The sequence below is a fragment of the Salvia splendens genome, chromosome 2 (genome assembly GCF_004379255.2).
Source record: "Salvia splendens isolate huo1 chromosome 2, SspV2, whole genome shotgun sequence".
NCBI lineage: Eukaryota > Viridiplantae > Streptophyta > Magnoliopsida > Lamiales > Lamiaceae > Salvia > Salvia splendens.
The window spans coordinates 16,328,691-16,348,000 of record NC_056033.1 but is presented as its reverse complement, the minus strand read 5'-3'; the positions used below and the strand labels follow the sequence as shown (position 1 = coordinate 16,348,000).

At 39.4% G+C, this 19,310-nt stretch overlaps 1 long non-coding RNA gene across 2 annotated transcripts; it reads left to right on the top strand.

Annotated features, from left to right (window-relative positions):
• The first annotated feature begins 15,779 nt into the window (after window positions 1–15,779).
• LOC121762041 lies at window positions 15,780–18,450 on the top strand. 2 transcript variants are annotated; one of them, XR_006042148.1, is made up of 4 exons: window positions 15,780–16,049; window positions 16,173–16,253; window positions 16,738–17,273; window positions 17,377–18,450. It is a non-coding gene; the product is annotated as an uncharacterized LOC121762041 (long non-coding RNA). The 2 variants fall into 2 exon arrangements; XR_006042147.1 differs by having other exon boundaries at window positions 15,781–16,049; window positions 17,386–18,450.
• The last annotated feature ends 860 nt before the right edge of the window (window positions 18,451–19,310 follow it).

Here is a 19,310-nt window from a genome sequence, read left to right as displayed (position 1 = left end):
TCACAACTGGAACAGAAAACCCCACCATCCCAGTCAGAAAGTCATATAAAAGCATCGTGACAACAAAAACGATGTTAACTAAAACAGAGTGGTGTACATACCATCGTAATCGGCCCTGCTGCTAGAGCTACCTCCCCATGGATGTTTTCAGAGTTGGGGATACCTACATTCGGTCCACCGGGTAACGGAGACAGACCTTAAGTAGAAGCCTCTCGATTAAATACTCACTTAAAACAATCACTTAATCAAAGCTAGAACTCGGCAATGTCAATACAAAATTGCAAACAAGATAACATATCTACTTCAATGGCGCCACGGATTCAGCAATTGATGCGAAAATAAATAGCACATCACGATGTCGGTGGCCGACGGCGCACCATTAGGTGCGCATATGTTACAAAATCAGAAGTGAATATCAGTACTAATCAAGTTTTTTGGGGTAACACATGAAGCACTGAACAAATGGAGATAGTTAAAGCTTGTAATGTATAGTCCTTCTAAAGGAATGGAAAATCGGAGAGACTCGGTCATACCTTTCCCGTGCTGGTGTCCCGACTGCATCGTTCCGTTTGGCTATCAATTTGCAGACAATAGCAGCTCCTTATTTATCCCCAAACTTGAATTGAATTTGAATAGGTATTCCGCGTACCAAATTTCGGTGGCGGGCTCGTCAAAAACGATGAGGGCATATTAGGAAGTATAGAAAATGGGCAAATTTTAAACAAAAAAGAAAAAAAATGTAAAAGCCCATATCTGCAACCCTTTTTGAAATGTTGAACACTATAAACACTTGGCTAAAACCGTGATGGAACAGTATGAGTTCTGGAATCCTTAAATTGGGCAGATTTCATTTCAAGTAACTTGAATAGGCCCTTAATGTGTAGAACCAAAAAGTTTATGAGCAAATATATGGAACCAATTTTGAACTTTAATCTTTATTTTTTATTAACTCTCATATTTCAAAATACTCTTTCCGTCCTCGAGAAAATAGATAAATTTGTAAATGATGCGAATTTTAATATGCAATTAGTAAAGTAAGAGAGAAATGAAAAAAGTAAAAGAGAGAGGGAAAATGTAGTGAAGGGAGTGTTCGTTAATTGTGTAGTCCACGTAATAAATGATGTGTAAGATTATTATTTGTTGAAAATTTTATATATTTAGAAATTGTCTAATTTTTGGGGGACCATCAAAATGGTAAAAATAGTGTATTTTTTTAAGGACGGGAGAGTATTTTTCATTTCATCTCATTGCTTCACCAATATTCTAATTATTCCAATTAGTCATTGATATCCTAGTTAATTTTCGTAATTATTTTCCTCAAATAAACATTTTGTTTTATTTTTGTGTTCATTCAAAACCATACTATGTGATATTGGTACATCAATTCCACCATTAATTCAATCCGAAAGATTAACTATCTTTACATTACACACGTCTTTTCAAATTAAGACATTAAACGTCTTTTCAAATTAAGCCATCTAAACTTGAGATGTTGCTAGTGCCATGATTTTCTTTATAGAATCATGCCGATTTACGTGTCTCGTTGAATCACCTTACAAGAAAATAGATTATACTCTAGCAATGATAATGAGACTATAATTTTCCTAAATTTAAAAGGCGAGAGAAAGGAAGAGAGTAATTTCGAGAGCCATGTCTACTGAGTTCTTAGACATCAACCGTCCAGAGCTCTCATTCAAGGAACCATTGAGCTTAATCTTAGCCTGTCTCTCTTCGACATTACAACTCCTTGACCTCTCATTCATAGATCCGTTCAGTTTGATTTTCGACCGTTGATCCTCCACATTCGACATTCTCGCATTCATTAACCTGTCCACCATCTTGCTCCCCACAATTTGCACCCAGTTTCCACCTCTACTACCACCAACACCGCTCTGATTACTTGCATTTCCATCGCTCTCCGACTTTCTCCCCCTTGTCACACACGGGGAGCACGACTGCCTCCTGATGATCTTTGTGCTCGTGCTCGTGTTTGGATCATGCTTTTGTGGGCCTGGTAAATTATGATATGCCGGTCTTCCTCGGGTAGCGGGTGCATGTCTATTTGTGGTCCTCAAATTAGGTGTCATTTGAAACCCCGGGGACCAGTGACTAGTATTGGAGTGGGTATCGAGTGCTTCTTGATGTGTTTGACCTACTCTCTTTTGGAAAGCTTGACTTATCTAGCGGTGCATTGCTCTTGGTTTCTGGCTAAGTAGTTGTCTTGTTACCTTCTAATTTCCCTGCAAACTGATCGACGAGGCATGATTTATTTATACGTACAAGAATATTTAGTGTTTCAAAAATATTTCAAACTCTCTAGAAACATCTAAATATACCAACTTTCTAGGTTAATGATTTCAAAAATATTTCCAAACACTTTAGAAAGATCTAATATACCAACTTTCTAGCGTTTTGTTAACAAACAATTTTGATCAAATTAAAACTAACTTGGCTTGCATAGCGCTAACGTTTTCACAAAATATATACCAGTTTCATAACAACATGCTACGATCCTACTAACTATATAGTTATACATATTCTAATTCTAAATCCAAAATCACTTTCTTGGATTCGAATCCTAAATCACATTTCAAAGCATGCAAGAAAAGTTGATCAAAATCAGAAATAAAATTTACCCTTGAAATAGGCTGGATGATTGGTATCTGTCTTCGCAAGACTAATTCTTGCCCATTTGTTTCCATCTTGTTGTGAAAGGCTTTGATTTATATTCATTCAAGTATATACAATGAGGAGAAGTTACACGCCTAAATAGGTAAAAGGATATTTACATATGGTATGATTTGCTATGATTTACCCTAGCTATAAATCAGGAAAGAATCACTCTAAATTGATTTCATAATCTTCGCAGATTTCTTTGTTGATCTTCGCTGATTTCTAACACTCCCCCTCAAGTTGAACAATGGGATCTCCTATTTTCAACTTGCCCAATACTTCACAGAAGCTTCTTGCATCTACAGCCTTCGTAAGAATATCTGCTAACTGATCTTTTGAACGAACAAATGGAAGGTCTATCACCCCTATTTCTATATTCTCCTTGATGAAATGACGGTCTACCTCAATATGCTTCGTCTGATAGTGTTGTACTAGATTCTCAGATATACTGATTGCTGCTTTGTTGTCACAAAAAAGTCTACATGGCTAGTTTGTCATCAAGCCAAGTTCTATCATTAACTTCTTTAACACATGATTTTTGTCAATCCACTTTTGATCCCACGAAACTCTGCTTCTGCACTAGATAAGGCCACCACCTTTTGCTTCTTACTTCGCCATGTCACAAGGTTACCTCTCACGAAGGTAAAATACCCTGCAGTCGACCTTCGGTCATTTGGATTCCCTGCCCAATCTGCATCAGTGAACCCATGTATTGCCAAGTTCCCATGGTTCTCGAATAATATCCCGTGTCCTGGAGTCCCCTTCAAGTAGCGCACAATTCTCAATGCCGCTTCCCAGTGATCGGCTTGAGGTTTATGCATAAATTGACTAATTATTCTCACAGCATATGCAATATCCGGTCTTGTGTGAGAAAGATAGATAAGCTTCCCTACCAGGCATTGATATCTTGTTTGGTGTGTAAGTCCCGCCCCTTCAGTCAATCGAAGACCATGGTTCTGCATCATTGGAGTTTCTGCAGGCTTGCAATCTAGCATTCCTATTTCTGTTAGGAGATCCAAAATGTACTTCCGTTGGCTTATGAATATTCCCTTCTTGGATCTCATCACTTCAATACCCAGAAAATATTTCAAGAGGCCCAAATCTTTCATTTCAAACTCGGCAAATAGATTCTTCCTTAGCTGCTTTATTTCTTCCTCATCATCCCCCGTCGGGATCATATCATCCACATAAATAATCAGACAGGTGATTTTCCCTTCTTTCTTCTTTAGAAACAGAGTATGATCTGAGTTATTCTGTTTATACTCATACTTCTTCATTACTTCCTTGAATCTTCCGAGCCATGCCCTTGGTGACTGCTTCAAGCCATAAAGGGTCTTTTTGAGTTTACATACCTCTCCTGTCTTGAGTTCTCCCTCAAAACCCGACGGGGCTTCCATATAGATCGGCTTAGTAAGCTCACCGTGTAGGAAGGCGTTGGTTACATCAAATTGATGTAGTGGCCAGTCTTTTGTTGCAGCAATAGAGAATAGTACATGAATAGTGTTCATCTTGGCCACTGGTGAGAAGGTCTCTGCATAATCAACTCCATAGGTTTGAGTATAGCCTTTTGCTACTAGCCTTGCTTTGTATCGTTCAATAGACCCTTCTGGTTTCCTCTTGATTGTAAACACCTAGCGGCATCCCCACTAGTCTAGACCCTTCTGGTCTCACACATACTTCCCACGTTTTGCTTTTCATTAGTGCATTCATCTCTACAAGCATTGCCTCCCTCCAATGTGGAATTTTCATTGCTTCCTCCTCCGATCTAGGGATCTCTTCTTCCTTATACAGGGCCGCCATAAAGGCCCCTGCCATTTCTGTCAGATTTGCTTTAGCCAGATTTGCCACTGAATATCTACTTTTCTTCGAGATACGTTCTGGACTGTACCGTTTAGATGGAACACCTCTTGTGCTTCGCTATAGAAGTATGTACTACCCGGTATCCCCGTCGATCACGGCATTCTCTGTTGGTTCTGCAGCCGAGTCATTAGGAATATTTATACTATTGTTTCCAGTTTCAGAGATTACCTCAGATATCACTGGAGGAGGACTGTCGGGACACGGTGATTGAGGAGGCTCTATAGCCGACGAGACAGGCTCGGTGGCAGTACTAACTGTCTTTGTTGGTTCCACGGCAGAGTCACTTGGTGATGGCACAAACCAGCTTAGGGGTCCACTTGACCTATCAATATTTCTACTACTCTCCCCCTGACCACTAAGGCTGGTATAGTAATACTCACACTCTAAAAAATTGCAGTTCATGGTTGTTATTATCTTCCTAGACGATGGGTCGAAGCACCTATAACCTTTTTGGTTGATTCCATACCCCAAAAAAATGCATTTTATAGCCCATGCGGAAAATTTTGTTCTTTCGTGATTGGGAACATGAACATACACAGAACATCCAAAAATTTTAAGGGGTAGGGTAAGAGGTCCAGGCACGTCGGCTAGAGAAGACAACAGTTGTAACGGGGTTTTCATTTTCAAAATTTTTGTAGGGAGACGGTTCACCAAATAAACAGACGTGGTAACTGCCTCAGGCCAAAGAAATTTTGGAACATTGGAATCAAAAAACAAGGCACGAGTGATTTCCATAATTATCCTATTTTTCCTTTCGGCTACTCCATTTAGTTCGGGGGTATATGGGCACGAGGTTTGATGAACTAACCCTTTTTCCATGAAAAAATTTGACATTTCCTTATTGACGAACTCCCTCCCGTTAACAGACCTATGGACTTTAATGGTTGTCTGAAATTGAGTTTGGCTTAGTTTGTAAAAAAGGACAAATTTTTCATAAACCGCGGATTTGTGTTTTAAAAAATATATCCATGTCATTCTCGAACAATCATCCACAAATAACAAGAAATATCGAAAACCGTGATTACCAGTAACAGGCGCAGGGCCCCAAACATCAGCATGTACTAAAGAAAACAGACTCTTGACACGAGTTTCAGAAGACTTAAAAGATTGTCTATGGCTTTTCGCCAAAACACAAGATTCACACTCAAACTCCTTGAGATGGGAAAAGTTAGGAAAAAACAATTTAAAATAACCAAGAGATGGATGACCTAGACGTCTGTGCCTCAACCAAGCGTCTCAAGTCGCAGATCCGTGAGCCAGCATTGCGGCACTGTGCCTTGGTGAGCCATCTCATCAACATAGTAGAGGCCTTGACGCTCAGTGCCACGCCCAATTATCCTCCTCGTCCTGATATCCTGTAATACACAGAAATTAGGATGCATTAGCAATGTACAATTTAATTCCTTCATCACGTGGCTAATAGACATCAACTTGTGTGATAATTTGGGAACATAGAGACAATTTGACAATCTTAACGTTGGTGAAATCTCAATTGTTCCACTCCCCTCTACTGAAGTTAATTTCCCATCTGCAGTCTGTATCTGACTTTTCATAGTACCACAAAAATTTGTAAAATCCCTCTTATCATGTGTCATCGTGTCAGTTGCCTCACAATAAAAAATCCACCATTTATCTCTATCATTAGATTTATGTTGCACAGTACATGCAATGGGCTGCTCATGAAATATATCAAAACTATTGGGACTAACTAATGTATTATCACATAACATGGACTCGGTTTTCTGATTTTTTAAAGTATGGGGGGCATTCTGTAAAGCATGGGGTTTTTTATGTGATAAATTGAAAGTATGGGGATCGTGCAAAAAAATTAACAAATGGGTAGGGCTTGACAAGCCCTAGCCCATTACCTCCTTCCCCAAATGTGCCGTCTGCCGTTCCTCCGACCCGTCCGGCGAACGGCGCCTGCCCCACCTCCTCTCCTCGTCTGCCGCCGCCGCCTGGAGTTTCACCCTCAGCGCCGCCTCGCCCATGGGTGGTGTTCTCTGCTCCGCCAGTTTCTTCAACTCCGATGGCCAATTTGGCCTTCCCTTTTTTATTCTCATCCCACCAATCCGGGAATCCAACCAATTTGAAGCAAGTTTCCCGGGTATGTTTGTTCATCCCACAGTTTGAGCACCATAGCTTGGTTTTGTCGGGTTTGGTTGCTCTGCGGCGGTTGTTGGTGGCGGCGAGGTGTTGTCCGGGATGGAGCGGTGCATGCTGGGTCTGGAATTGCGTGTTTCGGGCTCCAAATCCGAGCCCCACCCCATTTGTTGCGAAGGTTGAATCGGGGTTTGTCGGCGGCATAATCTTGAGCCGTATGGCTTCCCGTTTCACCCAGCCATATGCGACATCTACTGGGGGGTTGGGCTTTCTTTGAGGATGTCTCTTCTAGTCCCTTCGAATTGGGGATTCAAACCCGCCAAGAACTTGTATAATCTTCTTTGATTTATGATGTTTCGGTACTCATCGATTCCTTTGTCGCAGCAGGTGATGGTCTTTGTTTGGCATCGATCGATCTCAATCCATACCCCTTGTAGGGTCCTCTAGTATGTCTCCAGATCCATGTCCCCTTGGACGATTCGGCTGGCCTTATCCTCCATGTCGTATATCATATACGAATCTGACGTACTCTGGTACGTCACGGCTAGGCTATCCCAGATTGCCTTCGCACTTTGGTGATGTGCGAAATCTCCGACGATCTCGATCTCCATATTGTCCACGATCTAGGAGAAGACCACTAAATCGGTCTCCCCCCACTCCAGATATTCTTTATCGATTGGTTTTGGGGGTTCCGGCACTCCGGTGATGTGTCGTAGTGCCCTCCTGCTCTCGATGGCTACTCGCATCAGTCGAGCCCATAGGGGATAGTTTCTCCCGTTCAGCTTGAATGCTACTGTAACATTCTTGCTAGCTTTGAGTCTAATATCGCCGGTTTTGACATCTTCTTCTTCTGCCATTTTTCAGGTATATCGCCGGTTGTCTGCCTTCTGGTCGGGATAGGTATATGGCGATGATGAATCTATATTCTGAGCCTTCGTTTATTATGCTCTGATGCCATGTTGCGAAAGGCTTTGATTTTTATTCATTCAAGTATATACAACGAGGAGAAGTTACATGCCTAAATAGGCAAAAGGATATTTACATATGGTATGATTTGCTATGATTTACCCTAGCTATAAATCAGGAAAGAATCACTCTAAATTGATTTCATAATCTTCGCAGATTTCTTTGCTGATCTTCACTGATTTCTAACAAATCTCAAGTGAAGGAAATAGAGCTGTCGCCGGAGGCGTTTTCAGCCTTCATAAACGTTCACAAAATCAAAACAAAAAACAAATTTCATTTGAAAAAATTGTTAACTTTCAATAAAACAAATTGAGAGTTGATTAGCACATAACTAAATGGATTCGTCATTACCAGTTGTAGTCATTTTTGCCAGTCTCACCATTCATTTTGTTCAACCCAAAGCTTCCTGCACTTGATTCAAAAACCAACTTAATCAAAAAAAAAAACAAAAGAAAAAAACACACACATACGTATATATGGATATAATCAAATGCAAATTCTAAATATTATACAAACTTTGTAATGTTAGCAAATACGCGACTCAATCTTGCTATCACAACAAGATCGATTCCGGAACAAGAAGAACAAACACTCGATATGAAAATGAATAAAGCTAAGAACAACTCTCGGAGAATTAATGGAAATCTTGTATTCAATTTCTTGTGGAAGATTACAAACTGATGGATGAAAAATCTTTTTCTCTCACTCTCTTGCACAGCTCGGTTATTCACTCTATATAACACTAATCTAACAACCAAAACAAAACCAACGGCTGTCATTTAAGCTAACTAACTAATCGCATCCGACGGCTCACGTTTGTCTATGCATCAGTTAATAACAACGGCCAACACCGAACTCGACTAAGTTCGGCCAACACCGAACTCGATTAAGTTCGGCCAATACCGAGCACCAGCAAGCTCGGCTAATCACCGAGCACGATTAAGCTCGGCTAATCACCGAGCACGATTAAGCTCGGCTAACACCGAGCTGCAATCAATCACCTAACAGTATATCAGTCCCTGCCGCGCACGATTAAGCTCGGCTAACACCGAGCTTGACTGATTGTGCAGTTTTGCCCCAATCCTCATAACAAATCTCCACCTTGGGACACAACTGGACAATCCACAGAGCATATCCATCTTCCACAATCACTCCAGCTGAATCAGATTCACCAAATCCATGCAATACTTCAACTTAAGTCCGGGTAACACCTTTGTTAGCATATCAGCAGCATTGTGCTCAGTAGCTACTTTCTCAATCTTTACTGAGCCCTTTTCAACTTCATCCCTCACAAAATGAAGCTTAACATCCACATGCTTGCTCCTCTCATGGAATGTCTGATGTTTTGATAGACATATGGCACTATTTGAATCACATAATACAGTCACAGCTTCTTGATCGACTCCAAAATCCGAGCAGATTCCTTTCAGCCACATGCTCTCCTTTACAGCCTCAGCCATGGAAATATATTCTGCCTCAGTTGTTGAGAGTGCCACCACAGATTGCAAACTCGATTTCCAACTTACAGCAGCTCCATACATGCAGAAAACATAGCCGGATTGGGACTTCCTTGTGTCAATGTTAGTTGCAAAATCAGAATCACAATATCCCAATAGAGGCTGTGTATCAAAATTCTTACTTCCATCAAACAGTATGCCATAATCCCGAGTGCCATTGAGATACCTTAATATCCATTTTAAAGCTTGCCAATGCTGTATACCCGGATCAGCCATGTACCTGCTCACAACACTTATTGCCTGGCTGATATCTGGCCTTGTACACACCATGGTGTACATGATACTCCCCACTATGTTTGCATATGTGACCTTATCCATTTCTCTTCTCTGTTCATCATCTTTAGGGCTTTGATTGCTGCTGAGCTTGAACTGTGAACTCAGGGGCATGCTCACTGGTTTGCTATGATCCATCTGGAATTTCTTGATCACACTACTGATATAATCCCTTTGAGTCAGCCATATCTGCTTGTGATCTCTATCTCTGATAATTTCCATCCCAAGAATCTTCTTGGCATCACCAAGATCTTTCATATCGAATTCAGATTTCAGATCAGCCTTCACTAACTCCACCTCTTCCTTATGCTCTGCAGAGATCAGCATATCATCTACATATAACAGTAGATATGCTACAGCAACTCCACCTCTTCTCTTGATGAACACACAGTGATCATACAAAGATTTTTCAAACCCAATCTTCTGCATGAACACATTGAACCTCAGGTACCACTGCCTTGAGCTTTGTTTTAGACCATAGAGACTTCTTTTTAGCAAACACACTTTCTTTTCATCTCCTGGCTTCACAAAACCAGGTGGTTGCTCCATGTATATTTTTTCTTCAAGTTCACCATGGAGAAAAGCAGTTTTAACATCAAGTTGTTGCAATTCCCAATCTCTTTGAGCAACTATAGCAAGTAATAGCCTGATGGAGCTGTGTTTGACAACAGGTGAGAAAATTTCATTGTAATCCACACCCTCCCTCTGTGTGAACCCCTTAGCCACCAACCTTGCCTTGAACCTGATATGGTTGTTGTTGAAGGCCTCAACCTTCTTTTTGTAAATCCATTTGCACCCTACTGTTTTCTGATCAGTAGGCCTCAGTACCAAGATCCATGTGTGGTTTTTATACAAGCTATCAATCTCCTCTTGCATAGCTAACAACCACTGATCCTTTTCAGGGCTTCTGATTGCTTCTTTATAAGATGAAGGTTCATGGTAATCCATCTGTTCAGCCACTGCCAGTGCATAGTGCATCATGTCATAATCATTAAATCTAGAAGGGAGCTTAATATTCCTCTTTGCTCTGTTTCTAGCAATCACTCTCTCTGGTGTTCTGATTTCAGCTTGCATTCCAGAAGCTCCACCACCACTGACATCAGATGTAGCATTTAGATCAGTCTGAGTTACATCTGTAGTTACTCTCTGGTTCTCCACCTCAAAATGAACTTTCTGATTATCCTTGTTGAGGAAAGGCATTTCAGATTCTTTGAAGATCACATCTCTGCTAACCACCACTTTCTTGTTTCCTTCCTCACAGCACCACAGCCTGTACCCACTGACTCCCATCTGATACCCAATCATTACACACCTGAGAGCTCTAGGTTCCAATTTACCTTGCTTTATGTGAGCATAAGCTCTACACCCAAATGGCCTCAGTTTTGAATAATCCCCATAAGATCCATACCATTTGCTGTCTGGGGTCTGATTTTCAATGGCAGCTGAAGGACATTTATTGATCAAAACAACAGCAGTAGAGGCTGCTTCACCCCAAAATGGTTTAGACATTCCAGACGCTATTAACATGCACCTCACCCTTTCAAGAATGGTTCTATTGATCCTCTCAGCAACCCCATTTTGTTGTGGGTTGTGAGGGACTGTTCTGTGCCTCTTTATCCCCTTATCTTTACAGAATCCATCAAATTCATGGGACAAGAACTCAAGCCCGTTGTCAGTCCTAAGACACCTCAATGGCTTTCCTTTCTCCAACTCAACACCTACACACCATTCTTGAAACCTCTGGAATGTTTCTGACTTGTCTTTCATTATTACTATCCAAACCTTCCTTGAAAAATCATCAACAAAGGATAAGAAATACCTGCCTCCTCCAAGGCTATTCACTGGTGCAGGTCCCCATATGTCACTGTGAACATATTGGAGAGGCTCTTTCGATGTGTGCTTGCCCACTCCATATGGCAGTTTTTTGCTCTTACCAAGTATGCACTCCTCACAAGATCCAATGTGTCTTTGTACATCAGACTCAGACATCTGAATTATGCCTTGTTTCACCAATTGCATCATCCCAGCAACTCCTACATGCCCGAGCCTTGTATGCCAATTGATGGTTTGTTGAGTTGAATTTGCAGAACCATCAATAGGCTCAGCTTGTAGATAATAGAGTACATTACTTCTGATAGCTCTCATAATCGTCTGGCCATCCTTTGTAACAAGCATTTCTCCACCATAAATGGTCAATCTATAACCTATCTTCTCAAGAAGTCCCAATGAGATCAAATTTCTCTTGATGGATGGGATGTACCTTACATCAGTAAGCTTTCGCAGTGATCCATCTTCCATCCTCAAGCATATGTTCCCAACACCCCTTACATCACACACATGATCATCTCCTAGCAACACCGAGCCTTCAGATTCCTTTAAATCTTGGAACCAGTCAAGGTTGGAGGACATATGGAAACTGCAACCTGAATCCATGATCCACAGCCTTGATAATGGACTATCCTCCACCACATTGAGAGCTCTTGCCTCTTCAATTTCCTCAGTGATAGCTGCTGTACCATCTGCTTTGTGATTTTCAGCTTGTCTTTTCTTCAAAGCAAAGCAATTTTGCTTGATGTGTCCTGGTTTCTTACACCAAAAACAACTTCTTGACTCCTTCTGATCACCTTCCTTCGCATCCCGTGGTCTCCATTTATCAGATGAGGGTTTCTTGAATTTGAATTGTTTCTTTGATGCAGTCTTCACATTAAGGCTTTCAGCAGCTTGATCGATTTGCTTGCTGACAGATTTCTGCATTCCCTTCAGCTTTAATGCAGAATATACCTCCTCTAAAGTCACCTTCGAATCCCTTCCAAGAAGTATTGAGTCTTTGAATTGCTCAAAACTCTGAGGCAGAGCATTCAATAACATCAAAGCTTTATCCTCATCTTTCATGGCATCATCCACACTCTCAAGATCATCTATGCACTTGCGAAAATCTTCTAATTGATCTGCTAAGTTCTTGGAGTCAGAAAACTTGAAATTGAATAACCTTTGTTTGAGATGCAATCTATTTGAGATCGACTTCTCCATATAGATTTTCTCTAACTTCTCCCAAACTCCTGCGGCATCATCTTCCTTTTGAACCTCCCTCAAGACTCTATCGCTGAGGCACAAGACAATCGAGCTGTACGCCTTGTATTCCAGTTCTTGAGATTTCGCCGCATCCATTCCTTGAATCTCCTTCTCATCCGCCTTGGATTTGACATAATCCCAGACTCCTTGCTGCATAAGAACAGCTTTCATTTTCAATCTCCACAGGCCGAAATCATTTTCGCCGGTGAACCGCTCAACGTCGAACTTCGTGGTAGACATTGTTGAATGCGTCGTCCTTCTTCGTTTTCCCACAGACGGCGCCAATTTGTAATGTTAGCAAATACGCGACTCAATCTTGCTATCACAACAAGATCGATTCCGGAACAAGAAGAACAAACACTCGATATGAAAATGAATAAAGCTAAGAACAACTCTCGGAGAATTAATGGAAATCTTGTATTCAATTTCTTGTGGAAGATTACAAACTGATGGATGAAAAATCTTTTTCTCTCACTCTCTTGCACAGCTCGGTTATTCACTCTATATAACACTAATCTAACAACCAAAACAAAACCAACGGCTGTCATTTAAGCTAACTAACTAATCGCATCCGACGGCTCACGTTTGTCTATGCATCAGTTAATAACAACGGCCAACACCGAACTCGACTAAGTTCGGCCAACACCGAACTCGATTAAGTTCGGCCAATACCGAGCACCAGCAAGCTCGGCTAATCACCGAGCACGATTAAGCTCGGCTAATCACCGAGCACGATTAAGCTCGGCTAACACCGAGCTGCAATCAATCACCTAACAGTATATCAGTCCCTGCCGCGCACGATTAAGCTCGGCTAACACCGAGCTTGACTGATTGTGCAGTTTTGCCCCAATCCTCATAACAAACTTCAAACGATGATTTGGACTATTAGAAAATGTCAACAAATGACAAAATAACAGTAATAAAAACAAGGTGTCAACAGTTAACCCACCGTTTGGCTCAAAGTCATCAGAAATAGGGTGAACAAGGCTTGCAGATTGATCTTTTTCGCGTTTTTTAAGGTCCCGGAAAAAGGAAAGCTCCTCATCTCTGTCCTTGAAGCAATTCGAAATTCCTCTTACCTTATGAAAACCTTCGCCTGCTTCTCTTCTGTTCATCTCATTCTATCTCTTGTTTATGCAGTTTATGATCTTAAGTATTTCTACTTATCCAACAGTTAAATACTCCATATTTCGGAGCTAACAATATTTTTTGGTCGTTGTGATGGGCAAATATAAACAATTGAAGGCTTAATAGTTTTTTAAATAATGTATGCATTTTATTTGCAGTCTATAAAGGATCAAACAAATCTCTGTTGTTGTAGTCTATATGGTTGAATTTTAGGCCATCCACAACGCTAAGCAAAAATATTGGAGGTGGTGGTGGAGAGACTTGGGACGCGCTCGGGAACATTGGAGAGGCCTGGGGCCGCACCTGTTTGCGGCCCGTCCTGGTGTTGTAGGCGCACAGACCGGACCCCAACACTATTTTTTTTGTAAAAAATCGATTCTTTTTTGGCATGTTTAAACTCCACAACATTCATTCCTTCTACTTTATTCCTACGCATTTTCTGAAATATAATTGTTCAACATTTCAATTTTTAGGAACAGTAGTTTTTGAAATTTTAGGACTTGTAATTGTTTTATTTCTAGGTTCATAATTTTTTTTGATTTATAGAGTTTGTAATTTATAATTTCCGAAATATAAATGTTCAACGTTTTCAATTTTAAGAGTAAACTATTTTGAAGTTATGAATAGTGCAATTTAATGTTTGTGGTTGAATGAGGCATGGATGGCGCTTGTAGGTTTGTCGGAGTTGTGGTCTGGAGCAGAAAATGTGGGGAATGATGACGTGGAGGGGACGTGTGGTCTGGCATCTCCTATTTGATTGGTTGCGGTTAGGTAGAAGGTGTTACTGTGACCGAGCTCCTAGGTGCCACCACTATCTCCGCCCACCACCACTACCGTTGCTCATCACCAGCATCGTTTGTTCTCTGAATAGACGCGTGACTAGGATTTCAAGTGTCGTGGTCTTGAACTTGGATCTTGACAATTGGTCTTTGGGCTGTTCATTGGGTTTGGTCGTTACGAAGCCAAAGTGGCTGACACGTGACGAAGTCCTCGTCGTGAACGAACCTAGACGCACAGCATGTCCAGATACGTCCGTCCAGTAAAAAACATTCTCTGCATTCATAAGCGCTCTCTCTCTCATGTGTGCATTGTTCTTATGTCAAAGTTCTGCCCCACCTCCATACAGTTCGCCTCAGCTCTGCTGATAGCGGTGCTGCTACATCAGAGACAAAAAGTCATTTTATCTTTGACGACACACCAATTCGAGAGCACTACCGGGGTGTATCTCATCTTGCGGACAGGAACCTCCTTGACTCGGCTTGTTGTTTCGAGTTTGTTGTTGCAATTTTGTTTCAGTTTTTATTATGCATTCCTTCTTTTTAAGTTGTATTACGCTCGGTTAATTTTCTTGTACCCATGGCCAACAACAACAAGAAGACATTATCAGAGAATGAAACAACAGTCAATGCTCCACAGTCACGATCACCCATAACATAATAATGGAGTATATTCCCTCTGCCCATCATTAAATGTCACATTTTGATTAAAAGTTGATTGTAAAAAATTTGTGGAATGTGTCTCCTATTATGTGTCCCAGATTTCCATTTATATTCATTCCTTATTACTCCCTCCATCCGTCATTAGGAGTCTCTTTCCTTGGCGGCATGAGTTTTAAGAAATATAAGAAATTTTAAGAAATGTAAGAAAAATGGATGGAAAAAAGTTTATGGAATAGGGGTCCCACTTGTATATATTAGTTTTAAATAAAATATGAGTGGAATGAGTTAGTTGAAGATGAGACCCTATTACCATTTATGATAAAACCGAGACTCCTATTCGCGGACGGACTAAAATGGAAAAACGGGCTTCTATTCGCGGATGGGGGGAGTAATAGAAAATATACACATATGTGATTGCATCTTAGTCTAAGGGTCTACCAGAATATTTTTGAAGTTAGAGACAATTGACATACAAACTTCAAAGTTGAAGAACTACTATTTAGTTCTCTCTTCGGGAAAAAAAATACTCCCTCGATCCTAATATAAGCGAAACACTTCTTTTGAGCATGCGATTTAAGGAATTGATATTTAAAATATTAAAGTAACGAGAGGAAAGAGAAAAATAAAGAAGTAAAGTGGGAATAAAGTAGGTGGATTAGTGGATAATAAAGTATGAGGGATGATATTTTGCTAAAAAAATAAAGTATAGAATTTCAGTATATTTTAAAATAAATTAGAAATCGTTTAACCTCTGCAAAATGGACGATAAACCCACAATGAAAAAGAAATTATTTACCTGACGATGAGTTGAGTTTGAGTCCGACCGACTAGGTTTCGTACAATCAAGACTCAAGTCAAATCCAACTCCACACTTCTTAGTAAAGAAAGTGAAAAACTAGTGAAAATGATGCGAACGAGGTTTTTGTGGTTTGGTGTAGGTTTCGCCTCTGCTTCTGGAGCAATTGCACAGTTTGTGGTCACGGATTTGTGGACGGATCGCACTTCCCTTTTTGATCAGGTGAAATTCCATCCTCAAATCTAGTCGTTTATAAATTTAATTCGAATTGATTGAACTATAGCATTCACTTATTCACACGCGTGTATAAATTTCTCTAGTTTTTCATTGTTAATGTTTGTGCAGTTGACGGAAAAGTTCAATTCGTTGGATACGCGAGTGTCTAATTTGGAGTCTCTGATTTCCACAAAACCTACTTCCCCTCAGGTTTTGTTTGCTTTTAGAGTTTATTCACTGTTTTTTGTAGAATGGAACTGTAGGAATAAGTACAGTTTTGATTCCTCGCAAGTTTTAAGAAATTGTTTGACTTTTGTGAAGAAAAATGTGGAAATGTGTTAGTTGAATGTGGACTACAATTATATATGTTGGTTTTATAATAGAATGTGAGTGTGGTGATTTTGTTGAATGGTGAGATCCACCTACCTAATACGGAAAAAAAGAAAATGTGACTTTAAATTGCGGACATCCCAAAATAGCAATATCGGTTAAAGAATGTGGTGTGTATCTCAATTACAACTAATTACCTATCTCTTATGTGATGGAATATATCTAATATCCTTTCTTGATGTTTTGGTTTAGATAGATTGTGGTTTCTTATAACCGTAACCAGTGAACCACACAGATGTTAATTTTTTCTTACATTTCTTTGGTTTATATGCATGAAAACTTACAGCAATTATATTTCTTGTAGGATGAAGGGAATCTTGAATGAAGCTTCTGGTTTCTTGCAGCATGATCATACTCATGTTCTAGTTTCTACTGTTCCTTTTGAAGATTGAACGAGCAATAAATACGCATTTGCATTACTTTTTTCATCAGGAAGATCGTTTTGTATGACTAACATTTTGATATCTACTCATAGTCGTATTCACTTTGTCACATACATTGCGCTCTCGATGTCGTTTACTTTGTTATACTTTGATATATAAACTCACTAACTTGTGCTTTTGATTTTGATTATGGCATCATTAGTTTCTCTACCTAGTTTGGGAATTTTGTACAACATCTGAACTATGCTGCATGTGAATGATTTTTGTCCATTGAGTGGCCTGTATAAAATAATTTAACTATTTTGACTGAAATTGCTACATGTTTCAAAAGTCCAGCTCTGTGCTACAGCGTGTAAGCGCAAACTGTTCCATCTCCAAGACATTGTCATTCACATGATCCGTATAATTGTATTCCATTGGCTGGCCATACAAGGAGCCTCTGCAATTATAGGAGCAGGTAACATTATATCGGTGTTCTGAACTTAGAAAACAAGTTCTTCACTCATTACATCAAGTTCCTCGTGACCATATTTCCTTCAGCTAATCTATGCACTGCAAAGTCTGTGCAGAGGTTAAAAGCTTCTAAAGTAGAGAATCAAAGGAAGAGATTAATCACCTGCTTCAGAACTGGCAGCTCTTATGAACTTCGAGGCAAGCATCCTACGAATCACATGCTTTGCCATCCTTGTTCCACGAAAGGTTCCCATTTCTTCTACATTTCAGTAATAGTTGTTATTGAATTTCTATTTGTTTTTGCTAGTTGTTCGGATTAGAAATTAAAGGATTCTTGCCTCGCCAACTTAGAGCATGACACGGAGTTTAAGAAAGGGATGTTGAGTAGGTTAAATAAATAGATAAAGAGAGTAAGTGAGAGAATAAAGTAGAGGGAATAAAATAAGAGAGAGTAAAGTAAGAAAGATAAAAAGATTACTATATATGGAAATGACTCAACTATGAGGGAACTTCCCGAAACGGAAAAATGACTCATCTGTAAGGGAACGGAACGGAGGGAGTAACTTACTAACATGAATGGTAGGGCTGCTAATTTTTTACATGTCATGATAACTTGACACGAACATGCACGAAGTTAATGGGTTGGGACCTGGTAACCACCCGGTGATTTTGGGTTGGGTTAGGGTCTGACCTATCAGGTGGACTCGATAACGACCGAATTGCACGATTTGTCAGCCCTAATATAAGACATCTTTTAACCCATCCCTCAACTATTGACTTACTACAGCCTAAGCCAACAAGAAGGGTTCTTATGTTACACCTCTCAGGGTAATGCAAATTCTGGAGTAAGTTGCAACCTTCTTTTTACCATTCACAATTTGCATTATTTCACCTCTATTAACCAGTATCTTGTGTATGAAGCATGCGATATGGTGAACTTTAATTAGCTACGCTTCCTATATTGTGCCTCTTGGTGGTATGCTGTAAATGCATCTTTTGACGATAAACTGCACAAATTGTTATTGTATCTCAGAGGATAAATTTATTGACATTTTTATTTTACTTTTTTGCTTGTTTTTGTGAATTGTGAATCGAAAGGCTGTTTAAACTGAATGACAATGTATTTATAGGTGATTTCAACTTGTTGTAGGTGAATGTGGCCCCCTTTTTTTAGTTGTAAATGAAAACTCAAATCCGCCGCCATATTATTTTGAAAATTCGAACACAAGTTTGCCTATATAACCAGTAAATTTAAAGAAATTAAAATTATGAAATTGAATTTGAAAATTTTGAATTATTGACTAGAATTTGAAAATGCAACATATGTGATAAAAATAAAAAAATAATTTACATCACTTAATCTTACTTCCAAGGGAAGAGGTAAATGAAAAGCTAAAAGAAAATAACCACCATAAATACATTTTTTTTTATAAAAATTCATTGTCCAACGAAAAGAGTATTTAAGAAAAAGTATTACTACATTTTTTTTCATTTTTGAAGAGATATATTACTCTTCTATGTACTAAAGTAACTATGGTACTCTCTCTATTCCACTTAAGATGATTCTGGTTACAAAAAATTGGAACACTTTTACTTCTATTTTATTACTGTTTCTTTTATTTTATTTTCTCTTCACTTAATATACATAATAAAATTGCATAAAATTTTGTGCCGTCAAAGGAATTAGTCATCTTCTTTGGAACGGAGAGAATAATTATTTTGTTCTTTATCAATTTGCCTTATTTCCTTGGAATTCACTACTTTTAAGAAATACTCCATCCGTCCCTGAAAATTTGTCATATTTCATTTTCTGCACTTATTTTAGAAAAATAATAATAAATTGTTAAAGTGGAGAGAAGGTAAAATAAGAGAGAGAATAATGTAGATAAAGTCTTCTCTATATTATTTTATCTCTTACTTTACTCTCTCTACATTTTAATTATTTATTATCATTTTTTCAAAACGAGTGCAGAAAATGAAATGTGACAAATTTTCAGGGACAGAGGGAGTAATATTTACCTTTTTGAAGAGGTAAATGAGA